This window comes from Rhincodon typus, chromosome 1, assembly GCF_021869965.1.
Source record: "Rhincodon typus isolate 14 chromosome 1, sRhiTyp1.1, whole genome shotgun sequence".
NCBI lineage: Eukaryota > Metazoa > Chordata > Chondrichthyes > Orectolobiformes > Rhincodontidae > Rhincodon > Rhincodon typus.
The window spans coordinates 113225566-113250590 of NC_063332.1; positions in this window are offsets into that span (position 1 = coordinate 113225566).

Consider the following 25025-nt stretch of genomic DNA (forward strand, 5'->3'; position numbering starts at 1 on the left):
CTGGGGAGAATGCAGAAATGGAGTGCTGAGTTGGATGATCAGCCATGATCATATTGAATGATGGAGCAAGCTTGAAGGGGTGAATCATAGTCATAGAGTTTTGGAGTTATTTGGCACAGAAACAGATCCTTCGGCCCAACCAGTCCATGCCTACCATAACCCCAAACTAAACTAGTCCCACCTACCTGCACTTGGTCCACATCCTTCCAAATATTTCTTATTCATATACTTACCTAAATGTCTTTTAAACATCGTAACTGTATCCACGTCCACCACTTCCTCTGGAAGTTCATTTCACACACAAATCACTCTCTATGTAAAAAAATTGTTCCCTTCCATTTTAAAATCTTTCTCCTCTCACCCTAAAACTATGGTCCCTAGTCTTAAAATCACCCACTCTAGGGAAAACACAACTACCATTAACCCTATCTATACCCCTCATTATTTTATAAACCTCTAACCTCCTATGATCCAGTGAAAAATGTCCCAGCCTATCCAGCCTCTCCAGCCTCTCCTTATAACTTAAACCCTCCATTCAGGGCAACATCTCTTCTGAACCCTATCCAGCTTAATAATGTCCTTCTTTTAACAGGGAGACCATTACTGGACACAGCACTCCAGGAGAGGCCTCACCAATGCCCTGTACAACCTCAACATAATGTCCCAACTCCTATTTTCAAAGGTCTGAGCAGTCTGCTTTTCTGATTTTTCTATGTTTCTATGTTTCAACCAAATTGTAATGCAGAGTAATAGTACAATATGACCCAAAAGCAAAATGCCGCAGATGCTTGAAATCTGAAATAAAAACAGTAAACTTTGGAAGGACTCAAATTGTGAGGCGGCATCTGTGGAGAAAGAAACAGAGTCTCAATGACCGTTCATTAGAACTGAATGTTCTATGTTGGTCTGAGTGTGATTGTTGAGAGTCCAACCTGTAGAGTCCCTCTCTAACCAACATCCTCTAACATGTTTAGACAGCAACAATTCTGTTTATTTTTCCTTTGACTGTAATATCCAACGGGAGATGGTCTTACACATCATTTTCCCATAAACAATTTGTTTTGGCACAGACCTCTTCCCCCGTAGCGCCTACAATTAGAAAGCTTTTATTAACTTAGAAAATAAGATGAAAAAATAAATTTACAGTGGAAGCATTGGTACTTCATGCCAAAACTATATGTTATTTTCAATGAAGGATCTGACTATAATCACTGAAAAGAAAATTGACACCCAAGGAAATTTCCAATGTGACTATTTTCTGGTGTGACATTTAATGCTTTCTCTGGCATTAGTCTTATTAAAAGGAAAGTCATACATTCAGGAGGAGGGTGTAGTGGTTCAATAATATCAAAACCACAATCAGTGAAATTAATAATCTGATGAATATCATTCCTGATAAATGTGGTGATGCAAAGTATCAAAATGAGAAAATTATTACTGAATTATTATTTTAATTATAAAGTTATTATTGAAAACCATGTACAGATTATGTAATTACAATCTTTGCCGACTATTTTTATTGAAACCTGATGTTGTTTTTCATTTCTCCTCTGTATGAAAGTTGGTCAGATTTTTGGAATTCAATTTGACATTAAGCTTATGAGAAAACCAAATGGAAACAGGTTCACTGAAGATATTTTTCCTGCTGCATTTCCACTCTGCTATGGTTTCCTTAAAATAAAAACTATTGCAAATGACTTTCAAGAAAAGCAGAAGATGCCAGGTACTGTTAAGAAGATGTGTTATCTTAATGACTAATGTAGAATATTATTGACTGGGCATACATCTAAATCTTGGACATTTTAGAAAGAAAATTTGCAAAGGAAATGAGATTGACCGCAGTAGAAAAATATTTCATTTACAAAGGACAGAAGCTGCTCGATTGGTCTCAGTACTTTCTGAGAGGGGTCATGGGACATTTTTTGTGGGTGGTGTTGTTGTTGTTTGGCCTCTAGCCTACACCATTTTACACATAAGCTGTTGGCACTGGGATTTCTTCCTGGCTCAAGTATGATTGGCTAAATTCTTTTCATCTGGAGACACTGGTGGACTCCTGATTATTGTTTAAGAACTCTTGGGTTGGAGCAAAAAGACTTTTGTAGGAACTGTCCCTTCAGAGTGATGAGGTCTTCTGGTGAGTTTAAAACTTACAAACTTTGATGTTGGAGGTTTCAGAAAAAAAGAGAAGCAGGACAAAGTCACAGTGCTGCTCCTTTTGAATCAATTTATCTCGGGTTCTGTGTTGAAATCCAATATCTTTGTTGCATATTGGTCTGCAAGGTTTAATACTGAGGAGTGCCATAAGCATCATGACTGTGGTAATGATAGATGAACTTGTCAACAGAAGAGCTCAGGTTCTCTCAAAGTCTCTGTAACTCTGTACATCACATTACAGATGCTGCCAGACCTGCTGAGTTCCTCTAGCATTCTCTGATCACGTTTGACTGACTTGATGAGGTAAAGAGCCAATATCATTAATGCTGTATAAATGGACTTTCTTTAGAGTGTATAGAAACATAGGACTTAAGAGCAGGAGTAGACCATTTGGCTCTTTAAGGTTATGCTATTCCATAAAATCAGGGTGATGATTGTGGTCTCAACTGCACTTTTCTGTTTGCCTCACATAACCCTTGACTTTGATAGCAAGAACTGCAGATGCAGGAGTCAGAGACAACAAAGTGTGGAGCTGGAGGAACCCAACCTGAAATGACAGCTTTCCTGCTCCTTTGATGCTGCCTGGCCTGCTGTGTTCCTCCAGCTCCACACTTAGTTAACCCTTGACTTTCTTGTCTATCCAACTGCTCCCTAAGTTATTCTTAAGGAAGTTCAATGACCCAGCTTTGAATGCTTTCTGGAGAAGAGAATGCCACAAACTAGTGGTTCTCATAGTGAAACTAATTTTATTTTTAATCTTTATTTCTGTTTTAAAAGGGAGGGCTCAAAATCTTAAACTGTGCCCTCTGTATCCTTTAGTAACAGAATGCATGAACACAATATCACACAATAGAAACACAACATATAGAGAAGTCCAAAATCAAAGTAGAAAATGATGAAAAATCTCAGCAGGTCTGGCCACACCTGCGTAGAGAAAAAAAACAGAGTTTAACACTTCAAGATGATGATATTTCATTGACCTCCTCGGATGGTTTCTCCTTCAAATTTTGGCTGTCTGATTTTTTAATACTTTTTCAAAATAGAGCTGATCTAATTCTTGAGGTCTCCTGTTTGCTTTAGCTGTGGACCAAAACAGGACAGGTCTCCCAGTTTTGGCACAAGTCCACGATGTCAGTAAGGTAGACTTTGCAGGATTGACTTGGCTGGTTTCATCGTTATTATTACCAATGTCTTGGGTGATGCTGGATGGTTCATCTCATATTGGATTATTCCCTCGTTGGGGGATAAACCCTTCAAGGAGATTAATGAAATAGATCAATTATTTTATAGCCTTTAATCCAACTGAGTGGTTTATGAAACCATTTCAAATGGCAGTTAAGAGTCAACCACATTGCTGTGGGTCTGCATTCATATTTAGGTCAGATCAGATAAAGATGGCAGATTTCCTTCTCTAAAAGATATCAGTGAACCAGATGTTTTTTGTATAACTGTCAGCTATTTCATAGTCACATTTACTGGGACTAGATCATTCTAGAATATATATGTTTCTATATTGATAGAATTTCAGTCCCATCAACTGTGATGAGATTTAAACTCAGGGGATTAAGCAGCATCTGTGGGGAGACGAAACAGGGTTAATGTTATGCGTCCAGTGGCCTTTGATTAGAAGGGTCTGATGAAGCGTCACTGGACTTGAAACAAGAACTCGGACTTACTGAGTTTCTCCAACGCTTTCTATTTTTGTTTCAGATCCCCAGCATCTGCAGTGTGAAATTCTATTTAAACAACGTCAGCAGCTGATTGTCCAATAGCTCTCTCCCTTTCCATAAGGCTGCAATGGTTTTCTAATACTTGGCTGTTACTTGACTTTCCAATGAGACTTTACAAATGTACAATCAATAATGAGAACCTTTAACCAATGATCTATACCAATTATGTTTCTTATTAGGGTTGACTTCCTTTAAGCAAATTTACACTAGTAGTGGTATAACTTTGATAATACTTGAGGGATTTGGAAAGTTATTAGGATTCTCGAGGATGTATTGGTGGGCATTGATGGGGAGGTCAGAAGTGTATCAGTAAGGGGAGGAAGCTTGCTTTCAGCACTGGGGGCAACATCTCACTACCCTAATTTAATTACCACCCCAGCTAATAACCAAAACATGCACTTTCCTAGCTTCTACCCAATCGCTACCCCAAGCCTTACAAAAAAAAATACTCGTACATTACTATCCAAATCAGTCCCCCAAAATTTTCTGATACCATTCTTAGTTAGCATCATCAGCAGCGCATCACACATACTTCCTTATAAAACACAATCCTGCTGACCTCCCAGGAGCAATGAAATAGGATCTCTGTGAAGTATTAATTCAGTATTACATGCAACTGCCAACATTTCACTATTATTGAAAGTAAATTAAGCTCGGTTTACTATTGATGTTCCTTCATCAAAAGAATCATTACGATGATATAATCTCATTTGATTTGCTGAGAGTGGGGCACAGAAGATTCTTAAGGGTTGCTATACAGAGAAGAACTCAAAGTGCTGCCAGTCTGAATTTTCCTTATGTAGGTCATTTGTGCGATTCGTGTCTTTCACAGCTGTCAGTCACTAACCCTACGCTGCTTCTGAGTTCACTGTTTTCCTTACCTGATATTGTAAACAGTCTGAGAGCCATTATCCCTGTGCTTTCTGTCAGCAGATGAATTGTTGATTCTTACTACTGTTAAAAACATGTTTTCCCAGTCCTCAAAACACTCAGAAACTATCGTCATCAATGCAGTTATGTGTGGACAATGAAAAATTTTGGGGGATCTGTGTTGCTTCAGCAACAGTATATTAAATTGCCCCTTCCCCTCTCCCATTTCTGAAAAAAAACCCTTCCCCTCCCCCATTTCCGAAAAAAAACCCAGATGTCCTCATTTTTCAAGGACCGCAACTTCCCCTCCACAGTGGTCGAAAATGCCCTCGACCGTGTCTCTCGCATTTCCCGCAATTCATCCCTCACACCCCCTCCCCGCAATAACAACCAAAACAGAACTCCCCCTCATCCTCACGTACCACCCCACCAACCTCCGAATCCAACACATCATCCTCCAATACTTCTTCCATCTGCAACCTGACCCCACTACCAAAGACATTTTTCCCTCCCCACCCTTATCTGCTTTACGGAGGGACCACTCTCTCCGTGACTCCCTTGTCCGCTCCACACTCCCCTCCAGCCCCACCACACCTGGCACTTTTCCCTGCAACCGCAGGAAGTGCTACACCTGCCCCTACACCTCCCCCGTCACCCCCATCCCAGCCCCAAGAAGACTTTCCACGTCAAGCAGATGTTCACCTGCACATCTGCTAATGTGGTATACTGAATCCGCTATTCCCGTTATGGCCTCCTCTACATCGGGGAAACCAAGCAGAGGCTTGGGGACCACTTTGTGGAACACCTACGCTCGGTTCGCAACAAACTACACCTCCCAGTCACGAACCATTTCAACTCCCCCTCCCACTCCTTGGACGGCATGTCTATCCTGGGCCTCCTGCATTGCCACAATGATGCCACATGAAGACTGCAGGAACAGATCTCATATTTCGCTTGGGAACCCTGCAGCCCAAGGGTATTAATGTGGACTTCACAAGCTTCAAAATCTCCCCTCCCCCGACCGCATCCCAAAACCAGCCCAGCTTGTCCCTGCCTCCCTAACCATTCCTCCCATCACAAGCCCCACCCCCATCTCCTACCCACTAACCTCATCCTGCCTCCTTGACCTGAGTTCTGAGGAAGGGTCACCGGACCCGAAACGTTAACTCTGTTTTCCCCTGCACAGATGCTGCCAGACCTGCTGAGCTTTTAAAGCAACTTTGTTTTTGTTCCTTGACCTGTCCATCCTCCCTGGACCGACCTATCCCCTCCCGAACTCCCCACCTACACTCACCTTTAATGGCTCCATGCCCGCCTCTTTGACCTGTCTGTCTCCTCTCCACCTATCTTCTCCTTTATCCATCTTCTATCCGCCTCCCCCTCTCACCCTATTTATTTCAGAACCCCCTTCCCCTCCCCCATTTCTGAAGAAGGGTCTCGAACCGAAACATCAGCTTTCCTGCTCCTCTGATGCTGCTTGGCCTGCTGTGTTCATCCAGCTCTACACCTTGTTATCTCTGGTATTTTAAATTGCATTTGCATGGGTTTTTAAATTGTGACAACAAAAAATACCACTGCTGCTAGAAATCTGTAATAAGAACAGAAAATACTGGAGAAGATCAGCAAGTCTGACAGCATCTGGGGAGGAAGAGAGAGAAACAAGACTTTTTAGTTTGTGACCTTTCATCAGACTGGGAAAAATTAGAGATACCACAGTGTGGAGCTGGAGGAAAATTTCTGAAGAAGGCTCCTGACCTGAAACTTCAACTTTCCTGCTCCTCTGATGCTGCTTGGCCTGCTGTGTTCATCAAGCTCCACACTGTGTTATCTCTGACTCCAGCATCGGCAGTTCTTACTATCGCTGGGAAAAATTAGAAATGTTTTGTGTAGGTGAAATAGGAAAAGGGTGGATAAAGACAAAATGAAAGTTCTGTGTTATTATGGAAGACGTGAGACATTAAATAACATAAGAGTTGGGATGACACAGACAAAGAGAGTGGTGATGAGGTGATAAAGATGTGTCCAGAGGAGGCGTGAATGGCAAAATATTGACAGCTGCTGTATGAAAACAAAACAAGAATAAAAGATTAAGACTTTAGCATGTGAATCAAGAGAAAATAATGGGAGAACAGAGATTATGATCGGAAATTGATAAACTCAATGTTGAGTTCAGAAAGCTGTAAAGTGGCTAATCAAAACATAGAATATATAACAGTGCAGCACAGTACAGGCTCTTCGGCCCATGATGTTGTGCTGACCTATTATCCTACTAAGATCAAATTACTATTTTACTATCCTCCATGTGCCTATCCAAGAGTTGCTTAAAAGTCTCGAAAGTATCTGACTCCACTACCACTGCCGATAGCGCATTCCACATGCCCACCACTGTCTGTGTAAAGAACCTACCTCTGACATTCCCCTATACCTTCCTCCAAACACCTTAAAATTATACCCCCTTGTAATAGTCATTTCCGCTTTGGGAAGAAGTCTCTGACTATCCACTCTATCTATGCCTCTCATCATCTTATACACCCCAATCAAGTCACCTCTCATCCTTCTTTGCTCCAGTGAAAAAAGCCCTAACTCCCTCAACTTTTCCTCATAAGACCTGCCCTCCAGTCCAGGCAGCATCCTGGTAAATCTCCTCTACACCCTCTCTAAAGCTTCCACATCCTTCCTATAATGAGGCGACCAGAACTGAACGTAAATATTCCAAGTGTGGTCTAACCAGAGTTTTATAAAGCTGCAGCATAACCTCACAGCTCTTAAACTCAATTCCCCTGCCAATGAAAGCCAACATACCATACGCCTTCTTTTCAACGTTATCAACTTGGGTAGCAACATTGAAGGATCTATGGACGTGGACCCCAAGATTCCTCTGTTCCTGCACACTGCCAAGAATCCTGCCATTAACCCTGTATTCTGCATTCAAATTCGACCTTCCAAAATGAATCAGTTCACACTTTTCTGGGTTGAATTCCATCTGACACTACTTTGCCCAGCTCTGCATCCTATCAATGTCCCGTTGCAACCTTTAACAGCCCTCCACACTGTCCACAACTCCACCAATCTTCATGTTATCGGCAAACTTACTAACCCACCCTTTCACTTCCTCATCTAAATCATTTGTAAAGATCACAAAAGCAGAGGTCCCAGAACAGATCCCTACGGAACACCACTGGTCACCGAGCTCCAGGCTGAATACTTTCCATCTACTACCACCCTCTGTCTTCTATTGGACAGCCAGTTTTGTATCCAGACAGCCAAATTTCCCTGAATCCCATGCCTTCTTAATTTCTGAATGAGACTACCATGGGGAACCTTATCAAATACCTTGCTAAAATCCATACACACCACATCCACTGCTCTACCTTCATCAATGTGTTTTGTCACATCCTCAAAGAATTCAATAAGGCTTGTGAGGCAAGACCTGCCCCTCACAAAGCCATGCTGACTATTTCTAATCAAACTGTGCTTTTCCAAATAATCATACATACTATATCTCAGAATCCTTTCCAATAATTTGCCAACCACAGAAGTAAGATTGACCGGTCTATAATTCCCAGGATTATCGCTATTTCCTTTTTTGAACAAGGGAATGACATTTACCACCGTCCAATCATCTGGTACTACTCCAGTGGACAGTGAGGATGCAAAAATCATTGCCAAAGGGGCAGTAATCTCTTCCCTCACTTCCCGTAGTAACCTTGGGTATATCCCATCTGGCCCAGGGGACTTATCTATCCTCATGTTTTTCAAAATTTCTAGCACATCTTCCTTCCTAACATCAAGTTGTTCGAGCATATCAGCCGGTTTCATGCTGTCCTCACAAACATCAAGGTCCCTCTCACTGGTGAATACTGAAGCAAAGTGTTCATTAAGGACCTCCCCTACCTCCTCTGACTCCGCACACAAGTTCCCTCCACTATACCTGATTGGCCCTACCCTCACTCTGGTCATCCTCTTGTTCCTCACATAAGCATAGAACGCCTTGGAGTTTTCCTTGATCCTACCCACCAAGGTGTTTTCATACCCCCTTCTAGCTCTCCTAAATCCATTCTTCAGTTCCTTCCTGGCTACCTTATAGACCTCTAGAGCCCTGTCTGATCCTGGCTTCCTCAACCATTGAAAGAGATGAGATACTGCTCCTAGAACTTGTTCCTCCAAACCATGTGGGATTGTAAGTGTGGCAGTGACGGTGAATATTGTCAGTGTGCAATGGCTATGATGGTGGGAGATGCCATGCTGCCACCTACCCATTTCCATGGCATTTTACCAGCAACAGGATGTTCAGCAAACTGCCCACTCTTAGAACTTTTGAGGCCCTGAATCAGCTAATTAATAGCCATTTAAGGATCTCTTCCCATCGTTGCTGACATCTGTGGCGGTGGTCTTACAGGTACACTGCTGACTCTCTCTTGCTGAGAAGTTACCAGTTTCATGTTCAGTAACTTGCCATGTAAAAATGTTTAAAAACCTATATGTGCAAGGGCAAATCTAGTTAATAGCAAACAGCATTAACTGCCCTGCAATATAAATTATGACCAAATAAGTATTCATAATGAACATAAAAACCATAAGTAAATGTGATACATTGGGACAAATTTTAACTCCCCTCCCAAAAAATTGATTTGGGATTGTGTGAGACTTTAAATATAGAAAGGCTTAAACCTGATCCTAACCTATTTCTAATTCACCTGGCTCTGGATTTAATTGAGATACTTCCAGGTTATCAGCCTTTGCCAGCCACTGTAGGGATGCAAGGATTGCTTTAATACAAGGTGAGAGCCTTTACAAGGTTACTGTGAACTAGACAGAGTAAGAGAGTAGGCTGGTCTTCTGTCCTATGAGGGACAGCTGTCAATCCTGGTATTGCCAGTCACAGGCTCGGTCTGCTCACATTCCATTGGCCTCAGCCTCGGTCACTCATCCACTCACAGTCAAGGGAGAGCCCTGATTACATTCCGGCAAGTGGTCAATGTTTGGTGGAGGTGGTGAGGGGGTTAAGTGAAAGGGCATCTGAAGGCATGGTAGGCTATACACAGAGAGTAATTAGCAGCGACTATCATCATGGCCTCTACATAGGCAGCATAGAGAACCAGGGTGGACATTACTGAGACGTAATGTTGGGGTTAAGGGGGCCAGGGAGTTGAAGTTCAATGTCTCCACATGGGGAAGATGAGTAGAAATGATCAATTATGTAGTGCGAGGTAGAAGGCGACATGAAGTCACTGTCGGGATAGCCGGCATCCAGATGGAGCCCAGTGCTGATAGTGTCCATGACACGCTGCATTCCCTGCCCATTATCTAGATGCTAACTGTAACTAGAAAATAACTGGGACAATGCCCTGGCTGGGCTAAATCAGTGCCAGTTTAATGTGTGCAAGTATGGAACCCACATCTGCTGAATGCTAGGACATTGAAAGGGCAAAAACATGAAGGAAGCAAGCTACAGCTCCTTTTAATTTGCAATCATTTCTACCTGCATTTGCATTGTGAGTAGAGCCAACATGCTTAGGGTTTCAAATGTTGGTCAAAGGTAATTTGAGCCATGCCATTTGTACTTGCAAATTGACACAGAGGTTAATTGCAAATGACTTAAAAAGGGATGCGTGCTGGCCAAAAGTGTCCCATCACATGTGAAACTTCAAAGGGTGCTGTGAGGGAAGGGGAACATCACTGCATCATATGTCACAGGAGTGTTACAATAGACTCTACGGAATTTATTTAGTCTGGAAGTCTATAAATAATGTGAGGTATAGATAGAGTTAATGGTGGTTGTCTTTTCTTTAGGTTTGGGGGATTTCAAGACTGGGGGCACATGTTTAAGGTGAGTGGAGAGAGATTTATAAAAGACATGGGAGACAAAGTTTCTACACAGAACATTATTCGTGTGTGGAATGAGCTGCCTGAAGAAGCGGTGGTGTGGGGACAATTACACTACTTAAAAGACATTTGGATAGGTACATGAATAGGAAAGTTATGGAGGGATATGGGCCAGGAGCAGAAAGGTGGGATTAGTTTAGTTTGGGATTATGTTCGGCATGGATTGGCCGGACTGAAGGGACTGTTTCCATGTTGTATGACTCTATGACTGTATAGAATGGGAAGTGGGTCAGAACATAGCTGGCACTCCCTTTTTGATTTAATGCTGTACCCAGGGTCATGCAGGAGCGAATGACAGGGCTTTTGAAATTGCAGTTTTCAGCAGTCCAGTATGAACGATTGGGCCTCCCCAGTATAGTGCACATGGAGTGTGCCACATCATTCTGGTGTGCTGTGCTCTGCACATTCAGAGCAGGCAATGAGGCAATGTGCTCGATGCTGAGGAACTGGGAGAATGGGAGCAGCCTTGTGAGAAGCAGTGAGGATATTGAGGAGGAGGAAATGTTTTTATTCATGACGGAGCTCAACTGCTTTCGGCTACAAGTCAGACAGAACCTTATTGACACCTAGTTCCACTAGATGAGGGATGAGGTCAGCAGACCATTATAGATTGTAAAATAGTCACTGGTCATGATGCCAGCATTTGGTTTGCGTTGTGGGAGTGAACGGCAGTCTCTATTCGTAGACGGTAAGGACTGCAGATGCTGGAAACTAGAGTCAATAAATGAGGAGCTAGAAAAGCACAGCAGGTCAGACAGCATCCCAGGAGCAGGAAAGTCAATGTTTCAGGCCCAAGGGTTGACTTTCCTGATCCCTGGATGTTGTCTGACCTGCTGTGCTTTTCCAGCTCCATGTTTATTGACTGCAGCTTCTATTCACTTTGCTTCTGTATGCTTCTGCTGGCTGTAAATAAAAGCTTATATTTTGAATTGTCTGATAGCTTGCCTGTATGTAATGTTCCCTGACTGGGCAATAACAAAGTGTGGGACAACAGTAGACTCTGGGAATAATGGAGCAGTGATTTCAAGAGGGTGTTTAGATGCATTGTAGCTAAGGACAGGTAAACTATGTGGCCTGGTGGTTAAACAGCAACTAGGATGAGTGAATGGGGTTGTATGGACAAGGAATGTCAGTCAGGCTAACTACGTGTCATGTGCAGCATGGTTGCTGCGTCTTTACATTTCCAGTTAGGGGTAACACTGGACTGTCTCTCCTTATTTAATTATCCACCTTTTAAAGGTGGCGTGGGTGCCAGAGATGCTGGTCTTTCGCTGGATATCAGTGAGCGGTGAGTTGGTGTTAGGAATGGTGCTTGGTAAGATAGTGCTCAAGTCAGATGAGACAGACAATATGGGGCGATGTAGATTGTTAATGAGGTGAGTTTTGTAGGATACAGCAAGAAATCTCACTAGGTATAATAGCAAAAAACCATCCAGGAAATTCAATGCAACTGACATTGAGCCAAACAAAATTAAGATTCAGCCCATTATAATTGTTTTTATTGATTCCCACCGTGCATTTCCAAATTTTGCTTCGGCCCTTCTGTAAGTTTTTTTTTTAACTGCTTCATCAACATGGATTGTCCCTTTAATTTAGAATTGTCAACAAATTTATTTTGTGTTTCCATGGTTTTGTAGTTACATTTTGTATTCCTTGTGAATCTCTGTACATCCACGTTGTCTATTCGATCATGTTGCTCTTCAGCCATCTTTCTCTAACATTATTGCCAAAGGCTCACTTCTGTGAATTCTTTTCCATGGCCCTGATGTTCATCAGGCTCAACTCAACCATTGTGAATAAGACAGGGCAGAGTATCCAATCAGTCATCACTTATTCCATTAACTCTGGTCTATTTCTACTGTCAATTCATTAAGCTGGATGAATGATCAGCACATAGCATGCCAGATACCAAGTATTTGTGATTGATGTGGAAGTTTTAAACGTGAGTTGCTGGTAGATTTAGAATACAAGTAAATTGTTTAAAAAAAATTATGTCTTTAAATTTTTATGCTAATACTTTTGGCCTACTTTCAGAGAAATTGTTACTGCCACTGCTGATTATTGTAACTTCTTACACCGACACTGGCCTCGCTACTCCTCCTTTCACAGGCATTGCCAATCCCACTCTATTTCTATCAGCATTTCCCACAGAACAGTGATTATATTTCAAAGATAAGATAATTCATTGACTGGAAAGCACCACCCATTTTGGCAGCCCATGTTACACCCAACGCTTCAGGCTTTGTCATAGATTATCAATAACCATGAAAAGTAATACCAAGGTCACAACTAAATTGCTTTGGCTTGCATGTTATTGTAGTATTTGCGAACTGCAGTTATAAATCATTTACATTCTGAACAGGAAAATAAATATTACATTAATAGATTTGCTTGGGACCATTATTCTTATTTCAATTTTGACATTTAGTTGAGAACGTCCCCAAACTTATGTTGGCAGTTCAGAGTGAATGAAGTTATGTTGATATAAACTAAAAATGCTTCTACAGCCATTGAAAGTCCATTGCTCAAGACAAGATTGATGTACTATTTGTATTTATTACTTACAGAACATTCTGCACGCTTCCTCTGGTTTTGTAATTAGTTGTTTGGATTTGTGTTGAATTGGTGTCGGCAGTTCCCTGCATAATTCATGTGTGGCTGTGAAAACTTGAAAGATTTCCTGAAGGAAAGTGTACTGGGGTTTTATAACAACTCCTCATTTTACAAAATCCTCATGAAGCCCTTTACATAATCAGGTGAGGCAACACTGAGTGGGGAGTCTTTTCTATGTAAGGATTTTCATGGGACAATAACTAAGTTAGAAGACAGGCTTTGGAATTCATTATTTCAGTGAGCTCATTGTTTGTTTATTTTTAAAAATGTAAAGTTTATAAATAATCCGAATGCAGCCAAGAAAAACATTATTTCTCCCCATAGGACTCCTACAGTGTGGAAGCAGGCCACTCGGCCCATCAAGTCCACACCGATTCTCCAAAGAGCATCTTACTTCCACCACACCAAGCCTCGCCACCCCCCCACTATCCTCGTAACGCTGCATTCCCCATGGCCAACCCACCTACCCTGCATATCCTTGGACCATGGATGGAAACCAGAGCATCCAGAGGAAACCCATACAGACACAGGGAGAATGTGCAACCTCCACACGGACAGTCATCCAAGGCTGGAATCGAACCTGGGTCCCTGATGCTATAAGCTACTGAGCCAACGTGCTGCCCCTTTGCTCCACTGTAAAGCTGTGGAACTTCAGCTGCCTTTCTTATGCTTTCCCTACCCTACCCTACACTCTCCCATACCCCTCTCCCTCTCCCACCCTCCTTGGTCTTAGACAAAGCCTGCCTATCTCAAGCAGAAGCAGTGAAGTGCCTCCAGGCTGTGACTGGGGCTACAGCTCTTGGTAATAAATGGACAAGCCTCACTGAGCAACGTTTCGTGATTTTGTGTTCCTTCAGAACTTTTAAGCCAATGGCCCAATATTTTGTGACATCAATAAAGCTGAGGCTACAAAACACTCACTTAATAATAAGTAAGTTGCACAACTACTTCTGTTGACCTCACATATCCAGTCAAACACAAAAATCAGGAATTTGTTGACCAAATTGTTCTGCCCCTCCAGATGCTTCACCTGAACTGTATCTCATTTAAAGATTCAGGATTCATGTACAAGAAGGGCATGAATTCATGATACTCCACTACTAAAGGTAAAGTTGCCATAGTTCTACCAGATCATAGGGTGTTCTCTCAGTAGTTGATGGTGGTTTAACCTGAAGGTCACCACTCCTCTGGCAAAGGAAGAGGGTGAAAAGAAAAGTCCTTTGTGATAACCTTGGCTGGTGCATGAAATGAGCCCTGGTTAGAGACAAAAAAAACTGCAGATGCTGGAATCCAAGGTAGACAAACAGAAGGCTGGAAGAACACAGCAAGACAAGTAGCATCTGGAGGAAAGGAGCAGTCAACGTTTCGGGTATTACCCTTCTTTAGGACTGGATGTGGGGGTAGGGGGAGCTGCAGATGAAGAAAGGAGGGTGAGGGGTAGCGAAATGATGGTGATAGGTGGACACCAGTAGTAGGTACGATCTGGTTGGTCAATGGGAGGGATGAATCCGCTTGGTAGCTGGAAGGGAGGGTCAGTAGGTGGAATGGAAGGGAGGAGGTGGGGCTGGAAAAGGGAGCCGGGTGTTGGGTGGGAAGTTTACTCGAAATTAGAGAACTCAACTTTAAGTCCTCTGGGCTAGAGGGTTCCCAGTCAGAAGATAAAGTGTTGTTCCTCCAATTTGCGATCTGATTCACTGCAACACTGCAGGAGGCAGAGGATGGACATGTCATAGGGGCGGTGTGATGGGGAGTTGAAATGGGCAGTGACCAGGAGGTTAGGCCGGCCAGGTTTCGGGCCAGGCAGAGGTGCTTGGCGAAACGGTCACCTAGTCTACATTTGGTCTCACCGCTGTAGAGTAGACCACATCGGGAGCACCGGATGCAGTAGATTAGGTTGAAGGAGATGCAGCTGAAACTCTGTCTCACCTGGAAGGACTGTTTAGGGCGCTGAATCGAGGTTGGGGGAGGGGTGGTGTGTGGGCAGGTGTTGCATCTTTTATGGTTGTGGGGAGGGTGGTGGTTGGTGGGGAATGTGGCATGAACTAAGGAGTGGCGAAGGGAATGGTCCTTGCAGAAGGCAGAGAGGGGTGGGGGAGTGGAAAATGTTCTGGGTGGAAGTGTTTGGGGATGATACGTTGGATGTGGGGGCTGGTGGGGTGGAAAGCGAGGACCTATCCTTATTACTTTTGGGTGGTGTTTTAGAGCTGTGGAGCAGGGAATGGAAGAGGTGCTATGGAGGGCTGTCTGCTTGACAGAGGGGAGAAAAGAGCGTTGTTTGAAAAAGATGGACATCTGGGATGCTTGGGAGTGGAACGTCTCCTTGTCAGAACAGATGTGATGGAGATGGAGGAATTGAGAAAATGGGATGGAGTTTTTCCAGGATACAGGGTGGGAGACGGTGTAGTCCAGGTAGCTATGGGAGTCTGTGGGTTTATAGTAAATGTTGGTCTGTAAACTGTCGCCAGAAATGGAAACAGTGAGGTCAAGAAAGGGGAGGGAGATATCTGAGATAGACCAAGTGAATTTGAGGGCGGACTGGAAGTTGTTAGTGAAGTCGATGAACTGCTCCAGTTCAGCCTGGGTGCGGGATGGAACACCGATGCAGTCATTGATGTAACGGTGGAAGAGTTGGGGAACAGTACCGGTGTACATACTGAAGAGGGATTGTTCGCCATAACCGACAAAGAGGCAGGCGTAACTGGGGCCCATACAAGTGCCCACGGCAAACCCCTGGATTTGGAGAAAGTGGGAAGAATTGAAGGAAAATTTATTGAGGTTAAGGATTAGTTTGTTGAGGCAGTGGAGGGTATTGGAGGGGAGGAGCTGGATGGGTCTGTTGGAGAGGAAAAAACTGAGGGCCTGTAGGCCATCCATGTGGGGTATGGATGTGGATAGGGATGAAGTGCAGGGGCCAGGAAATGAACCCACACTATTGGCAACACTTTGTGTTGTAAACCAGCTGTCCAGCCAACTGAACTAATCTAAGCATATACTAAATGTGCCTGGAAATGTTCAGGGTTGTCCATTCAAATGCAGGTGAATCTTTTAACAACAACAAAAGTATTAATTATGTTCTCTGGCACTGAAATTACTTTTCAAAGTATGGAGTCTCATTTCTTCAGATTTTAATTACTGTTGTAGATTTTAAAATGAATTCAAATGGAATTTCGTAATCTTTCCCGTCTCCTTTACCACTCACTCACAATTCCAGTTTGCTTGTCACTTTTTATTTTCACATTCTGTCTATGATTTAGCACTTCATTAAATAATCTAACATAAACTTCCTACTTTTGACTCTGCAGTCTGAATTGTGACAGGAAAATGTATTTGTTTGAGTGTAGACGAGGAGAAATGTCTATGCACTGAGAAGCTAGCTCCAACCGGCCAGTTGCTGTAATTAGCTGAAATGCTTTAGGATGTGTGTGTTGAATCCCCCCAGGAGAAGCAGCTTACCAATTTAAATATGTTCATCACCTGATTAGAGTGGTACTAACAAACACCTTGACTTTATTGTTGAGTCAATGTGTTTCCTGGGATTTTTATTCCATTCTCGAACCTGAGCCCAAAAAATCAAATTTGACCCTTTATAACTGAGGTGGTGCTGCAGCATCAGAGGTGCTGTCTTTTTTATGAAACTTGCCTGCAGTCTCAGTTTGATGTAGAGAATCTCACAAAGATGAGCTGTGGAGTTATTCTAGATGTTTCTGTTGAATGTTGATCCCTAATCAACATCATTAAGGCAGATTATTTGTTTTTTTTTATCTCCTTGCACTTTAGAGGAGCTTGCTGTGCCTAGATGGGTTGTAGTGTTTCCTACACTGCAACAATGATTACACATCTACAGTGCTTCATAGGGTGACACACAGTAATCATGAAAATGTGCTACAGTATATAAATGAGTGTTTTTCTTTTCTTATCCTGAGGCTTGCCAATGAAAGCAAGATGTGTACACTTGAAGAGTTGCAATTGAAGAGGCTAAAACAAACTCTGTGAAAAATACCATTAAATTGACTCCTGGCTGCTTTTTTACCTGCCTTTGAGTTCCTCACCGAAAGGTTACTTTCCAACTTCAAACGTTTACTCTATCACATTAGGATGGATGCAGTTAGTGTTGTTTTAGATCAAACCTCTGATCAGGTCTAAAATGATCAGAAACAGTATGCTCACTGACCTTTCATTTCACAGGAAAGAGTGCAGTAGTGAGAAGGAAACTGAAACAGACAACAAGCAGAGAGGTGCGGCTTGCAGGAAACACGTCCCAGAAGGGCACAGCTTTTCCTGAACATTTCATAGCACCAATGTTCCAGGAGATTCAGGTCATCATGTCAGCTAGGGGCAGAGAGAGCCATACTCCCAGATGCAGCTGTTAGCCACAGGTTACAAATTGCTTGCAAAGTCACCATCGCCTACAATCGCCTCTTTCAAAAATCTACTGCAGACAAAACCAGGACCTTCCAATTGTGGCCCACTAAAACAGGTGACTGATGGCTTGTTTTCCAGGCCTGACTCTTCTGTAAATTTTTCCATCATGACGATGCCAGTCAAAATGAGCGAGCTCTCAAATGTGCACAGACAACTGAAAGTTCCCTGCCCTTAGAAATGATATAATGGTAAGTGCCCAGGGCAGAGAGGAGGGGTTTTCATAGAGGGTAGTTCTCATCAAACGGACCTGTGAGGTAGCAGTTCTCATCGGGTGGTCCCCAGAGAGCAGTCCTCACCAGGCAGGTGCAAAATTGACCAGAGGAAGAGGATGAAGGCCAAAGGAAGCATTCTTTAGCTCCTCAGCTGGTGAAAAGCATGTTGCCCCTACTGCTTTAACGAGTCCAAAACATTCTGCACTAATAGCCTGAGTGTCCTTCGATATCAGTGAACCATCCCCACTTATCATGGTTGTATGCTTTCTTTATCTTATTAACTAATGTATCATATCTAAACTATTGCTCCATTAACAAATTAAGTAATCCATCAGACAATTATTATAAATCATTGACAGCTAACATTAGGTAAATGTGATCACAATCCCTTAAAATTAACAGCGAAGCACAAAGATGTCCCCGTATCTTTGAAAGTATCAATTGATAAATTGTGGACTTGATTTTCACCAAGAATCCACACTAATGATCTATTCATCAAAGGAGTGTAGTGCTCTTCATAGAAATCAAGAGTGATTTTGAGGCAGTCGAAAAATTTTGTACAATTTATCTTGGGGAAAAGAATGAACTTCCACAAAAATACCAGACTTAAGTGAATCCCCTAATATTTGATTGGATAAATTTTGTGTGGAAAGTTTGGGTTTCCCTGTAAATTGTGGAATTTTGTTATGTCTTTTGGCCCAAGGACCCTGCCCAAACGTTAGGCTGATTGACAGGCCTGGCTTCTAGGTACAGAACCAAGTGTTAGAGCTGAGCTTAGGTTGTGGTAGGTTTAGCTCCCAAGCCCAGGTTGATGGGGTAAGGTCTATGATTCAGCTGCTGGAGGATGGAGGGGCATGAGTAGGTACTGTTGTAATTGTGTCTGCAAGGTAGTCGTCTGATCCAAGGCAGTTATAGGAAGGATATTATTAAGCTGGAGAGAGTTCAGAAGAGATTTACCAGGATGTTGCCGGGTATGGAAGGTTTAAGTTATAAAGAAATGCTTGATAGGCTGGGACTTTTTCCATTGGAGTGTAGGAGGTTGAGAGGTGACCTGATAGAAATTTATAAAATAATGATGGGTATAGATAGGGTTAACAGTAGGTGTCTTTTCCCTAGGATGGGGAATTTCAAGAATAGGGGGCACATTTTTAAGGTGAGAGGAGAGAGATTTAAAAAAGACACGACAGAAAATTTTTTTACACAGAGGGTGGTTCATGTGTGGAATGAATTTCCTGAGGAAGTGGGGGATGTGAGCACAATTACGTTTAAAAGACATTTACTCGGATAAGTACATGAATAGGAAATGTTTGGAAGGATATGGGCTAGGACTAGGCAGATAGGACTTGTTGAGTTTAGGATTATGTTTGGTGTGGACTGGTTGGACTGAAGGGTCTGTTGCCGTGCAGTATGACTCTACGGGTCTATAACTTTTTCCCTTGCTCAGTGAGGGGTTTGGGGTGAGTGGGAGCAACTTTTGTTGTAGGGTGTCTGATGTGAGGGAAAGGAGATGTTGGGGGTTAGTGGCGGGAAGTATTCCTGCTTCTCTGGGCATCGAGAAAATGCTTTAAAAGTACCTACATTCTCTTCAAACCTGTCTTCGACTCCTTTCACCTGCAGGGTTCCCAAAAGCCTGAGAAAACCAAACACCAAATATTAAACTCACAAAGACATGCCAGGGCATAAATAGATTGGATTCAGCGTTCATGTTTAAAGAGTTTAACATTTGACCTGAACCCAATCCAATTTGTAAAACCTGAAAGAACTGCAGATGCTGTAAATCAAGAACAAAATCAGAAGTTGCTGGAAAAGCTCAGCAGTTCTGGCAGCATCTGTGAAGAAAAAGTCAGAGTTAACGTTTCAGGTCTGGTGATCCTTCCTCAGAACTGTCACCGGACCGGAAACGTTATCTGATTTTTTTCTTCACAGATGCTGCCAGACCTGCTGAGCATTTCCAGCAATTTCTGTTTTTGTTCCCAATCCAAGCTGTGTTCTGAAATTCACCCACATTGAATAGGGAATGGCAATCTTGAATAGAAAAAAATACCTTTGTCGTCGAGGAGAGCTAAAGAGGTATTAATTCCATTGAAAGGATGATTTTGAAGGTCATGCACAAAGAGCAATGAAGGTTAGGGACTCTTCGAAAGCAGAGGATCAAGAACAAGGAAACTAGTTTCAAGTTAGTATTAGATTTTAAATGGGAAGTGGGTATTTGGAAAATGACCACATAAATGTGGTCACAAAAACAATCTCAAGACTGAGATTGTTAGATTTTAGTTCAGTAAGTGTGTCAAGCGGGTAAATTGCGGTTGAAGTACAGATCAGCCATGATCTAATAGTATGATGGAACTGGTTTAAGGAGCAAAAGGATCTACTCCTGTTCCTAAGCTCCTGTCTCAAAAAAGTGGAAGTGATTGGAGGCATAAGGGTAGAAATTTATGTTGTTTTATCATTCGAAATGGGCAATAACGCTCCAGCAATTAATTTGATCTATCCTCTGCCTGACTGATTTTAAATAGGTTTCCGTGTACAATTCACTGTTGCTGGTTTTGGATTACTTACTAGGGGCTATTCTATAAGAGCATGAAAACACAAACAAGGAAATCCGGGACATTATGCCAACAAACCATATACTATCTCCTGCATCCATTATTCATGTTTTTCAATATTACAAAGGCAAGAACTGTTTCATCTTTTTCAACTTTGAATTTCATGACTATTCAAATCTGAATTTATGTTCCTTTGAGCTATCGGTGCCAGTCAATTTTTATCACTGTTCTAGATTTATAACGGCCTTGCATTGCATTCCCTCCAAGAGCATAAACTGCTTTATTGCACATCCCTCATTGAAACAAATATTAAAAATACTGTGGGGGGAGTATTCAGAAGTCTCCAGCAATCATCATATTTTGCATCATTGAGGAAGTACCATTCTGGTACGATAGGAAAAAAGGAGCAGGCCAGAGAGCACAAAAGCAGCAACTTTCAGAACTCCTTCATGGCGTGACCAAAATTACTGGATGTCCACATGACTAATGGAAATATCTGATTGCAGGTTACTCAGATTAAATTTCCAGGGAGAGAATTGTTTAATCAGTTGTGTAGAAGTACTTTTGAAGATAAAATAAAAGTGCCATGGGAAAATTGGAACTGCTGCATAAGTGGGGTAATCAAAGGCTCTTATTAGGTGAAGGAGGTCAAAGTAAAAGATTGTTCTAGACATGCCTCTACAAATCACTGTGTACTAAATTAATTATGAGTTAATTTGTTAGCCAGCTTCTGGAGTACATTGCTTAATTTTCTTGGGACCTGTCCTCGAACATCAAAGATTGCCTTCACAGGTTTTGCTAACTCTCCCCAAACAACTGACTATGCATCTTGCTGAAGAAGGTATCCCTAGAACAAAAGATAAAGGTTCCCTTTTTTGCTCCAACTTCAAATGATGTTCTAAGATCTTAGTAAGTTGAACAGTATATGCTGAATATAAATACTTGGCACTGTCTGCACGTTTTTTATCAAGACTGTTTGTCCTCATGTTGTGTCCCATAGGAAATGTAAGTACGACTTTAAGGGGCTTCAACTGCCACGTTAAGGATATGTTTATGAAATTACAATCCTCACCCTCTGCAACTCCTACAGCCCAAACTGGAGATCTCATATAAAGCATCCTTTAGCATCTTCTGTCTAAAGTGCATCTACCTGCAATGTGTCAAAAGCTCTTTCCAAGCACTTAGACACTGAGATTCAAAGTTGTACTTATATAACACCTTTTACATAATAAAATGTCACAAGAGACTTCACAGGAACATGATCAAAACAATTCATATCAAATGTCACTTTGAGAGCTATCAGAGTAACTATCCAAATGCCTGGTCAAAGAGTTTTGTTTTAAGTAGAATTTTAAAGAAGTATCTAAAAGAAGCGTAAATCAAAAGGAAGAAAAGTTTAGAGAGGGAATTCCAAAGCTTGGGCAGCTGAAGTCCTAAGCACCAATGTTGGAATGATGCAAATCAAGAAATAAGGAACCAGAATTGAATGGAGACAGAATTTAGAGCATTATTGTATGGAGGGGTTCATGGTGATAGGAAGACGTGATGTCATGGATGTATTTCAAAACAGAGATGGTAATTTTGAAATCAAGATATTGACATACTGAGAACCGATGTTGGTCAGTAACACATTGATATTGTGGGTGACCAGGATTTGATATGAGTCTGGACAGAAGCAAAAGAGATATCAATGAGTTTATGGAGGGTGCAAGTTTAAGAATGTCCTGCTCATCCACAAAGCCCATTTTTAAAAAATATATATATCTCAAATCTCATTAGAATTGCAAATGGATCTGCTTCAATACAGCCCAAATCATAGTGCCTGCATTGTAGAAAAGGCTTCATTTTTATCCTGGATGTTTTTGCCCATCTACTGTAATATCCTGAATACTTCTATGAAGTATCCAGCTCACCTTCTCGGCTCGGAGTCTTCTTTAGTAAAGCAGAAATGTGTCAGATTAATTGCGGGCACAGTTTTTTATTTATTAATTTTTATTTATTCATGCGTCGGATGTGGGTGTTGCTGGCTGGCCACTATTAATTCCTATTTCTGGTTTGCCAGCCTTTATTACCCATCATTAATTGCCCTTGTGGAGGTGAGCTGCCTTTTTTGAAACGCTGCAGTCCATATGCTGTAGGTTGATCTACAAAGCCCACAGGGAGGAAATTCCAGGAATTTGACCCAGCCACAGTGAAAGAACAGCAATATATTTTCAAGTCAGGATGAGTGACTTGGAGGGGAACTTGCAGGTAAGGGTGTTCCCATGTATCTGTTGCCTTTGTTTTTACAGATGGAAGTGGCCATGGGTTTAGGAGGAGCTGTCTAAGGATCTTTGGTGAATTTCTGCAGTGCATCTAGAGGATAGTACATACTGCTGCTGTTGAGTGTCAGTGCTGAAGGGAGTGGTTGCTTTTGTATCTGGTGCCAATCAAGTGGGCTGCTTTGTCTTGAATGGTGTCAAGTTTCTTGAGTGTTGTTGGAGCTGCACTCATCCGGAGAGTGGGAAATATTCCATCACACTCATGAATTGTGCCTTGTAGATATTAGACAGTTTTTGGGGAGTTGTTCACCACAGTATTCCTGGCCTCTGACCTGTTGCTCTATTTGTTGTGTTTATGTAGTGAGTCCAGTTGAGTTTCTGGTCAATGGTAACCCCCAGTATGTTGGTAGTGGAGGATTCAGTGATGGCAACACCATTGAATGTCAAGGAGCAGGAGTTAGATCATCTCTTATTGGAAATGGTCATTGCCTGATATTTGTGTGGTATGAATATTACTTGCCACTTGTTTGTCTGGATGGTGTCCAGATTTTGTTGCATTTGGACACAGACTGCTTCAGTATCTGAGGAGTTGTAAATGGTACTGAACATGGCGCAATCATTGGTGAACATCTTCACTCCTGACCTTATGAAGGAAGAAAGGTCATTTATGAAGCAGCTGAAGATGGTTGGGCCTAGGACACTATCCTGGGGAACTTTTGCAGACATGTTCTGGAGCTGAGATGACTGACCTCCAATAACCACAACCATCTTCCTACGTACCATCTCTGATTCCAGCAGAGAGTTTGGCCCCTGATACAATCGATTCCAGTTTTGCTGGATCATCTTGATGTCAGACTTATGTCGAATGTGGCCTTGATGTCAAGGGCTACTACTGTCACCTCACCTCTGGAATTCAGCTCTTTTGTCCATGTTTGAACCAAGGCTGTAATGAGGTCAGGAGCTGAGTGGTCCTGGTGGAACCCAAACTGGGCGTCACTGAGCAGGTTATTGCTGAGCTGGTGCTGCTTGATAGCACTGTTGATGACACCTTCCTTCACTTTACTGATGATCAAGAGGAGACTGATGGGGCAGCAATTCGCCAGATTGGATTGGTCCTGCTTTTTGTGTACAGGATATACCCAGACAATTTTCCACATTGTGGGGAAGACACCAGTGTTGTAACTGTACTGGAAGAGCTTGGCTAGGGGAGCATCAAGTCTTCAGTACTATTGCTGAAATGTTGTCAGGGCTCATAGCCTTTACAGTACCTAGTACCTCCAACCATTTCTTAATATCACGTGGAGTGAATTAAGGTTGCTGAAGACCAATATCTGCAATGCTGGGGACTACTGGAGGAGGCCGAGATGGATCATCCACTCGGCACATCTGGGTGAAGATTGTTGCGAAAGCTTCAGCCTTATCTTTTGCACTGATGTGTTGGGCTCTTCCATCATTGAGGATGGGGTTATTTGTGGAGCCTCCTCCTCCAGTGAGTTGTTTAATTGCCCATCACCATTCACGACTGGATGTGGCAGGACTGCAGCGCTTAGATCTGATCCGTTGATTGTAGGATTGTTTTGCTCTGTCTATCACTTTCTGCTTATGTGGTTTGGCATGTAAGTAGTCCTGTTTGGTAGTTTAACAAGGTTGAAACCTCATTTTCAGGTATGCCTTGTGCTGCTCCTAGCATGTCCTTCTGTACTCTCCATTGAACCTGAGCTGATCCCCGGCTTATTGAAATGGTTGAGTGGGGGATATGCCGGGCCACGAGGTTACAGATTGTGCTGGAGTACAATTCTGCTGCTGTCGAAGGCCCACAGTTCCTCATGGATGTCCAGTCTTGAGTTGCAACATCTATTTGAAGTCTGTCCCATTTAACATGTTAATGTTAATATGATGGAGTGTATCCTCAATGTGAAGGCGGGACATCATCTCTACAAGGACTGTGCAGCGGTCAGTCTTGCCAAATCTGTCATGGACAGATGCATCTGCAGCCAGCAGATTAGTAAGAATGAGGTTGAGTACATTTTTCCTGTTGGTTCCCTCACCACCTGCCGCAGACCCAGTCTAGCAGCTACTTCCTTTAGGACCCGACCAGCTCGATCAGTAGTACTACTGCCAAGCCACTCTTGGTGGTGGACATTGAAATACCCCACTCAGAGTACATTTTGTGCCCTTGCCAACAAGTGTTGTTCAACATTGAGGAGTATCAATTCATCAGCCGAGGGAGGACAGTACATGGTAATCAGCAGGAGGTTTCCTTGCCCACGTTTAACGTACAGCCGTGAGATTTCATGGGATTTAAGTCAATGTTAAGGAGTCTCAGGGCAA